The sequence below is a fragment of the Populus trichocarpa genome, chromosome 3 (genome assembly GCF_000002775.5).
Source record: "Populus trichocarpa isolate Nisqually-1 chromosome 3, P.trichocarpa_v4.1, whole genome shotgun sequence".
Lineage (NCBI taxonomy): Eukaryota > Viridiplantae > Streptophyta > Magnoliopsida > Malpighiales > Salicaceae > Populus > Populus trichocarpa.
The window spans coordinates 2,835,137-2,844,641 of NC_037287.2; positions in this window are offsets into that span (position 1 = coordinate 2,835,137).

The window sequence follows — 9,505 nt, forward strand, 5'->3', positions numbered from 1 at the left end:
AATGTTTTCATAGAGACTCCCGTGGTTTGCAACTAATTCACTTATATATCTTGGAACATAGCCATAAATGAAAGGTTCTTCCAGTTCAAGAAAATTAACCATGAAGCTCGTAGCTAGAATTTTTAGACAGAAGGGTGGCCAAGTAAACTCCTATACTCTGTACCTCTGGAGAAAGTAAAAATAGATATCTATGTATTTTAATGTTGTATATTACTTGACCAAAACTTGCTTATGTCATTATTTGTTTTTACTTTTTGCTAATGATTCCACACATTTCTGATATTGGTGTGGTTTATGAGTTCAGGGTTCATGCTCGCTGCTACTAACTTCTCTATACTTGTCTGGTCATTAAAAATGAAACGTAATGATTTACATGTGCAGAATGGAGACATTAAAGAGGCATCTTCTGTTTTCTGGCCAGGAGGGATTACAAGAACTCAAGAAAATTGTCATACGGCTTGAGGAAAAGATTTATATTACCGCCACCAATCAGGTATTTGCCCAATGCGATTCGATAATTACTATATTCTCTAGACATGAATATACACACTCATTTATTCATGTACAAATGTATGTGTAGTGTGCCTGCACTTTCTCATCGTTCATTCTGTATGCAAGGCTGATTGGGAGTTCACATCTTTTTGTTAATTCTCTTGACAAGTGTTTTATTTAGAGTGACCAAGTTCAAGTATAGGGGAAGTGTGCAAAAAGCAAATAGCGAATCAATACATAAATAATTAGATTAAAATAGAGGAAACAGAAGTATATCCTCACAGAAGATGAAATGAAAGAGCGTATATCCATTTTCCCCTTCTCTTGTAACGTGGATTGCTCTGAGAGCTAGTGTTTTATTATTAATATCTGATTTGTTAGGATACTAGCATGCAAACCCGACAAGATAAAAGGCAAAAAATAGGATAAAATGAGAAATTAGACACACAAGAATTTACGTGGTTCACCCAATTTGGCTACGTCCACGAGCAAGTATAGAAGGGTTTTACTAAGTAATGTGGGAATTACAACCTCTCTCTACTAATAGGAGAACAACTGAAATCTCTCTATTATTAGGAGAAAACACCTCACTTACTGTCTCACAAATACCTCACAACTTTGTGGGATTACTCTCCTTCACTCTCTCTTCTTGCTCTCTTGTTTCTCTCTTTTTGGTGTGATCAATATGGCAAGGATGCACTGCCTATTTATAGGCAAGCATCCTTGCCTTTGTCTTGTAAAAGACAAGAGCAAGGCAAGTGGCACCGAATTGGTGCCCATTTTGTTGACTTAGCTGCACCAATTGGTGCCAGCTAGCTTCACATTCTCCCACTTGAAGACTTTGATGATTTAATCAAGTCTTCACACTTGATCATTTGTGATTCTTCTATCCTTTCTATACTTGTCATCTTCATGTTGCTTACGTTTCTATTAGGCCGTAAGAGGATCTACACCATATGTACTTGTCAGTGTTGACTGGTTTAGTCAAAGCATCTGCTGGGTTTTCTTTTGTGTGAACCTTCTGAAAATCTACACTTCCATCTTCCACCACTTCGCGAACAAAGTGATACTGAACATCTATATGTTTTGTTCTTGAATGAAACGCTGGATTCCTTGCAATATGCAAGGCACTCTGACTATCACAATACAAAGGAATCTTCTCTTGTTTGTGCTCGAGCTCCTCCATAAGTTTCTTCATCCATATTGCTTCTTTACAAGCTTGTGTAGCTGTCATATACTCAGCTTCTGTTGTGGATAACGCTACAACAGTCTGAAGTTTAGAGACCCAGCTCACAGCTCCTCCTGCAATTATGAACACATAGCCTGTAGTGGATTTTCTTTTCTCAAGGTCACCAGCAAAATCTGAATCAAAATAACCTCTAACAATAAATTCTGATCCTCCATAACATAATGCAGCATCTGAGGTACCCTTGATGTATCTCAAGATCCTCTTAATAGTATTCTAATGCTCTCTACCAGGATTTGCCATATATCGACTAGCTGCTCCCACTGCTTGTGCAATGTCTGGTCTTGTACATATCATGGTAGAGACATCTCGAGACATCTCCATCCTCTCTGCTTCATTGCTACGAGACATACTTGAGGATAATTTGAAGTTAACAGGAAGTGGGGTGGAAATTGGCTTACAATCTTGCATGTTGAAGCATCGCAAGATCTTCTTCAAATAATTCTTTTGAGAAAGCCAAATCTTCCTCTTACTTCTGTCTCGGTGAATTTGCATCCCTAGAATCTTGTTTGCTGGTCCCAAGTCCTTCATATCAAACTCCCTAGCCAACTGTGCCTTCAATTCTTGGACTCGATCTTTGTTGGGGCCTATTACCAATATGTCATCCACGTACAACAACAAAATGATGAAAACATCATTTTCTTCAAACCTCTTATAATACGTACAATGGTCTGAACTGAGTCTGTTGTACCCAAGGCTAATTATAAAGGAATCAAATCTCTTGTACCAGCACCTCGACGCCTGTTGAGACCGTATAGAGATTTGTTCAACCTGCAAACCAAGTTCTCCTTGCCTATTTCAGCAAAACCCTCTGGTTGGAGCATATATATTTCTTCTTCAAGTTCTCCATGAAGAAATGCAGTTTTCACATCTAACTTTTCTAAGTGAAGATCAAATATAGCACACATCGCTAAGACTACTCTGATTGTAGTAAGTCGTACCACCGGGGAAAATATCTCATTGAAATCTATGCCTTCTTTATGAGCATATCCTTTCACCACCAATCTTGCACGATACTGCTCCACTTGATCATTGCCGTCACACTTTATCTTGTAAATCCATTTGTTGCCAATGGCCTTTCTTCCTTGTGGTAGCGGAACAAGATCCCAAGTGTTATTCTTGTGTAGAGCTTCAATCTCCTCTTGTATTGCTGTCATCCACATAGATACATCTGTGCTTTTAATAGCCTCATGGAAAGTTGATGGCTCTCCATCCTCTGTTAGAAGACAGTATGCAATGTTGCTCTCAGTAACATATTCTGAGTGCCAAGCTGGTGGTCTTCTTTCACGAGTTGACCGTCGAACTTCAGGAGTTTCAGACTCTATTTGTTTTTGTTCTTCATGCTCTGGTGCATCTTCAGAAGAAGTATGATTATGAGTATTTTCCATCTAGACTGTTGTAGTATCCTTTAGAATGCTATTATGTTTTTCCATTTGCATTTTACCTTCTGCAAATATGACATCTCTGCTGATGACTACCTTGTGGGCAGTGGGATCCCACAAGCGATACCTCTTCACTCCATCAGCATATCCCAAGAATACACATTTTCTGGATTTTGAATCTAGCTTGCTCACTTCTTGTGTATTGTACATCACGTACACAGGACTTCCAAATATGTGCAATTGAGAATAATCAGCTGGCTTTCCAGTCCACATCTCCATCGGTGTCTTCAGCTCAATTGCAGTTGACGGAGATCGATTTATCACATAACAGGCGGTATTGACTGCTTCTGCCCAGAATGACTTTCCTAGACCTGCAGCCTTCAACATTGCTCTTGTTCTTTCTAATAGAGTTTTGTTCATCCGCTCTGCCACTCCATTTTGCTGTGGAGTGTATGCTGTTGTGAACTGCCTTTTGATACCTTCATGTTGACAGAAGTTATCAAATTCATCACTGGTATATTCTCCTCCATTGTCAATCCTCAAACACTTGATCTTCTTTTCAAATTCAAGTTCCACCCGCGCTTTGAAAGTTTTAAAGACTGCAAGCACATCTGCTTTCCTTCTAATTGGATACACCCAACATCTCCTGGAGAAGTTATCTATGAATGATACAAAGTATCTTGCTCCTCCCAAGGATACAACCGGTGCTTGCCAAACATCAGAGTGAATCAGGTCAAAGATGCATTTGCTCTTAGTTGTTGATGTGCCAAACTTCAACCCGTGCTGTTTACTTGTAACACAGTGCTCACAAAAAGGTAAAGTAACCTTTGTAAGCCCAGGGAGTAACTTCTGATCAGAGAGAATTTTCAAACTTTTCTCTGACATGTGGCCTAGCTTTTGATGCCACATCATCGTCTTCTCTTCTGCAGGACTGGCTGATGCGATTGACGCTTCTGCCTCATGATGTGTTTCTCCCATTAATACAAACATGTTTGCAACTGTCTTTCTTGCCTTTAAAACCACCAGCGCTCCTTTGACAATTTTTATTATTCCATTGTCTGTTCGAATCTTACAGCCAAGACTATCAAATTGTCCCATGGACAAAAGATTCTTCTTTAAGTCTTTCACATGTCGCACTCCTGAAATAGTACAAATTAAGTCATCATACATCTTCAATTTGATGGTGCCAATGCCAGCAATCTCTAAAGCATGATTATCACCCATGAACACTGAGCCTTCAGAGATGGGTTCATATGTATGGAACCAATCTCGATTAGGAGTCATATGCCATGTTGCTCCTGAATCCATTAACCAGACCTCAGTGAGCTCTTCTCTATTTGTAGAGATTGTCGTTGCTTCACTATATAAAACCTCTCCATCTTCTGAGGTGCTTGCAACACATCCTTGAGGTTTTGATGACTCTGCAGTATTCTCTATACCCTTTTTAAACCAACAATCCTTTTTGAAGTGCCCTTTTCTGCCACAGTTGTAGCATTTCACAGTCTTTTTACTTCTTGATTTGGACCTCCCTTGCCTTTGACTCCCACTGGAGCCACGCTCCGTTGATCTCCCTCTTGACACCAATAATGCCTCTGCTTGGTTTGAACTATTTCTGTCTCCTTTATTTTTGCGCCTATTTTCTTCTTCCAAGATGGCAGCTGCAACATCATCAAAGACTAAACAGTCTGTGAGGATATTATTGGTCAAGTTGATAATGAGCTGATCATACGAATCTGGGAGACTTTGAAGTAGAAGCTCTGCACGTTCACTTTCCTCTATTTGTTGACCCAACATAGTGAGTTGTGAAAATAGAGTCCTTATTGTGTTGATGTGGTCAGTCACCGTCGTGGTTTCTGCTATTCGAAGGGTATAAAGTCTCCGCTTTAAGAAAATCTTATTGTGCAAAGACTTGGACTCATATAGCTTTGTTAGAGTCTCCCATATCTCCTTAGCTGTTTTCTTCTCCGCCACACTTGATAATACTTCATCGGCTAATGCTAAATGTATGTTAGCAATAGCATTGCCATCCATCTCATTCGATTTTGCATTATTAGTGATCTCCGCAGGCCGATCCCCAATTGCTGCCAAGCAATTGTCTTTCCTTAAGATTGCCTTGATTCTCATTTTCCAGAGTGAGAAATTGCTCCCATTGAACCTTTCAATCTCATACTTTGCTGCCATTTTATTCACTGTGATCTATTCAGCTATCACCGTTTCACAGATCTGTAACGTATACAGAAATAGTATCGTGTGAATAATACTTCACTAAGTAAGTTCTCAGAAAGATTGGAGGGGTCACAAACGGTCCCTCTTAAAAGATTGATTTTTAGATTGATTTTTTTTTTCAATTTCATAATTCAACAATAGATTTATTAAAAATTAAGATTCATAATTTGTTTTTATTTGGGATTATTATGGTCTCATAATCTGGGTTACGAATTTAAAAGATTAACCTAGATTAACCTGGGTCGATCTAATATGTTGTTGTCTCAATATTTTTAACAAATATAATTTTAATTGATATTTAAAAATAAACTAACTTGAAATTATATAATTTAAATTTCAAATATAAGTAAAAATAAAGAGTTAAATCAATATGACTCAATTGATTTGATGAGTCCAAAATATATATAAAACAATCCAAACGACACGTCAAAATACTAAAAAATCAAAATATATTATTACAATTAAAAAAAATAAAACACCAATTAAAATGGAATTGACGACCTTACTTGATATAAGCCTAAACTCCTCGCTGCCATTTGCAAGAGATAGTTACTTATACCAGTAGCAATTTAATAATGATTGGTCAAAATTTATATTAAGATGGGGCTATTAATTCAAATGTTGATGGCGTTAGTAGCAATGATTTTCTTGGAAGCATGGTTGCCTCTTGGCTACTTGAAAATATATGGTTTTTTTAATGTCGCATGTGTGCGGCGTCATGAAGAAAAAATTCACTCTCAAATCCTAAATATTGGTATCTTGGAAAAATTGGGAAAAATAAGGAGACAAGGAATTCTTGTCTTTTATTAGTGGAAAAATAAAATGGAAGTCGCCACTTAGTATTTTGATCACTAGGAACTCTGATTGGTCTCAGAGATTGGGTACAGAGATTGGTTGCGTAAAGGGAAGGTATAGCACCCCAAATACGTCCTACCTAAGGTAAGTTGCATTGTTTTATTGTTTGATAAAATCTAAGGTTTTTTCGTGTTTTCTAGTTATTGGTCCGTCTATGATTTAAGAAAAGTCTTCATCGATAAAGAGATCCTTATTTTTTCGGGTAAAACCTAACCGTTCTAACGTAAACAAAAGAATTTAATATCCGGAATACATCTTACGTATAAGGTCGTAATCCCGGATAAAAGAAAAAAAAAATTTTGAAATTTTTTAAATATTGGCCTAGTTCTTGTGACTTTAATAAACTGGTTTTTAAACCAAAATGCATGTTAATACATATTTTTGAATTTTTGTTGTATGAAAATATGATATGATTTTTTTCTTTGAGATACTTGACCGTATGCATGAAAATAATTTTTTTTTTAATTTTTCAATGTTTTGACGAAAACTAGGTATTTTAATACCAGATTTATATCTTTACAGTATAAAAATACAAACCAATACTAAGAAAAATTTACTAGAAAAATATATGGGAAAATTATAGATTTTTTGAAATGATTTTTTTTGAAGAATTGTTTTTTACTGGGCCGGACCTGACCCAATCATTTTGGGCTGGGCCGGCACTGTCGGGCCCAGAAAACTAAAACAAACAGTGGAGAGACTCTCCACTGTTCACATGCAACGTGAACAGTGGAGCGGCCCGGAGAAGACGAAGAAGAAGAGGAGGAAGAGGAAGAAGCAGACCTGCGGCCTAGCGGTGCTGCTAGTGGCGGTGGACGGTGTTGCGGTTGCGGACCGTGGCGCTGACTGGCGGGTGGTTCTTCTTTCTTTCTCTGCGTTTCCCTTCTGCTTTTTTTCTATTCTGCTCTGTTCTTCCCCTTGTTCCCTGTTTTATTCTTTCTCTCCCTCTCTGGTCCTCTCAAACGTCCCTTGGAGCTGCTGCCTGAAGATGAAGACGAAGTTGAGGGTGATCAGTGCTCTGATCGGGCGACATTTCTTTCTTTCTTCTGCTACTGTTTTCGTTTCTGATTCTCCTCGTTCAATTCTTATTTGCACTCTTCTTCTTCTTCGTCTCTGGTTTTTGAAATGACGAAGACGATGGCAACGCTGGTTCTAATCTCAACGATTTCCTCTTCTTACATTCTTTCCTTTTGCTCGTTTCTGTCTCTCTCTCGTGCTGCTCCCCACTTTCTCTCTTGTCCTGCTCGCTCTCCCTCCCTGTCTCCTCTTTTTTTTTTTTTGTTGTCCGTCTCTCCTCTAGCTTTTTATAGCCAGAGGATGCATGCTTTTCGGGATTTATTGCAGGAAGGTTGTAACGGCCGGCGTGCATCATGGTGGAGAGGGATATCAGCCGTGAGACGTGCTCCCCTGATTGAAGCAGCTCCACCACTAACGTCTTCACTTCCTTTTACTGTAGAAACCGTTGTTGATGAAGAAGGTAATGAACAGTTGTCAAGGAAACGGTACCGTTTTAAAATTCAAAATGAATATTTCCGATTTGGTCATTGGATTTTTTGCAATTTTGTAATCAAGCCCCTGAATAAATTGTAATTGGATCTCTGGATTTTAGCCCCATTTACAAGACAATCTTTGGTTCTGGATTCATGCGATTTGACCCTCAATTGATCAATAAACTTCTAATGTTTTCAATTTAGCCCCTGACTTGGTCAATTGCAGCCCTTATATTTACACGCCTTTTCTGGTTTGGTCCTTGGTTTCGTATTTTTTCAATCAAGTCCCTAATTGCCCATAAAACTTTAATAATTATGCAATTAAGCCCCTGATTTGACCAAATCAACTCTTCAAAATTATAATTGGACCCTAGAACTTTAATTTCTTCGAATAAAAGCCTAAATAGACATAAAACTCAATTTTTCTTTCAATCAAACCCTCCATAAATTCAATTAAACCTTTAATAAAATTTAATTGAGTCCATAAACATCTGATTTTAGATATATTTTTTTAAAATTGAATTTTCTTTGTCAACAGGGCTCTCATTAGTCAACGATATACTGTCAAATTTCAATCTTTATATTTTTTAACCTCCTCAATCAATTTTTGGCCATTTTGAGCAGTCCGACAGCTTTCACTGTGACATATATATTTTTTTATTTATATTATTTAATTAATTTATTATTATTTATTTATTTAATTTTTTTCAACTCTTACTTTTTGTATTTTCTTCTTTTTTGTGTGGGGTTCCAAAAATGGATAACAACACTTAAGTTCAAATCTATTAATAAAAATATAGTTTTATTGACTTTTTTTATATACTTTTATTAGAGAAATCAATGTAAACAAATTTATGGACAAACATTAGTTTATCAAGTACTTAAATAGAAAAATAAAATCAATTAGAGTACTTGAATAAAAAAAATATAAATTATAAGCATTTTATATATCTTTATTGTTCATAAATTAAAAATAAAATAAAATCAATCCAGACTAATCTAAAAAGAGTTAACTATGACATCATCATTTTGATAGTAAAACTAATGAAGATATTTTATTGATTAAATTCCGTGAATATAAGTATTCAAATTGAAAAAAAAAACATTGATACAAGATTTTAAATAAAAAAATTATAAAATACATATAATTTGTACTTCTCATTGTCTCTTTTGCATTGCTAACACTTAACAAATTGAATATATAATTCTCATGTCAATAACGTCAGAATAAATTTAGCTACATGACATAATAATACCTGTTTATTTTTGTATTTTAAAAATATTTTAAAAACATTAAATTGTTTTAAATAGATAACTTTTGAATCATCAAGTAGTGAAACACAGGAAAAGCTAGCGAAGAAAGTGAAGAATAATCAAAGTGGTGCGTGTCCACATCAATTTTTGTCCATGTTTTTGGTATTAATCTCTTCATCTATTTACAGCTGGAGAAAAGAACATCACCTACTACTTTTCTTGTCTCTTCTTACTTGGAAGATAAGGTATGTGAATCTTTGAGTGCCACTTATTTTAGTACATAGACTTAGTTATTTGACCACAGCTTCACCACAAATTAAATTGTTTTAATTAAAAAAATTTATATAAAGATTTCTTCAATAAATTTTTTATTTAAAAAATTTCTAAGTGAAAATTAAAAAACTTATACACAAATATAGTTAAATAAATCAAGAATTATGTGTGTTAATAAGTGAAAAAAACCATAAATGATGACTCAAAATAAAAACTGAAAAAATCAATTGATAAATATAAATCAAAATATTTAATTTCACAAGACGTGATATTAATGCAGTTGTGTT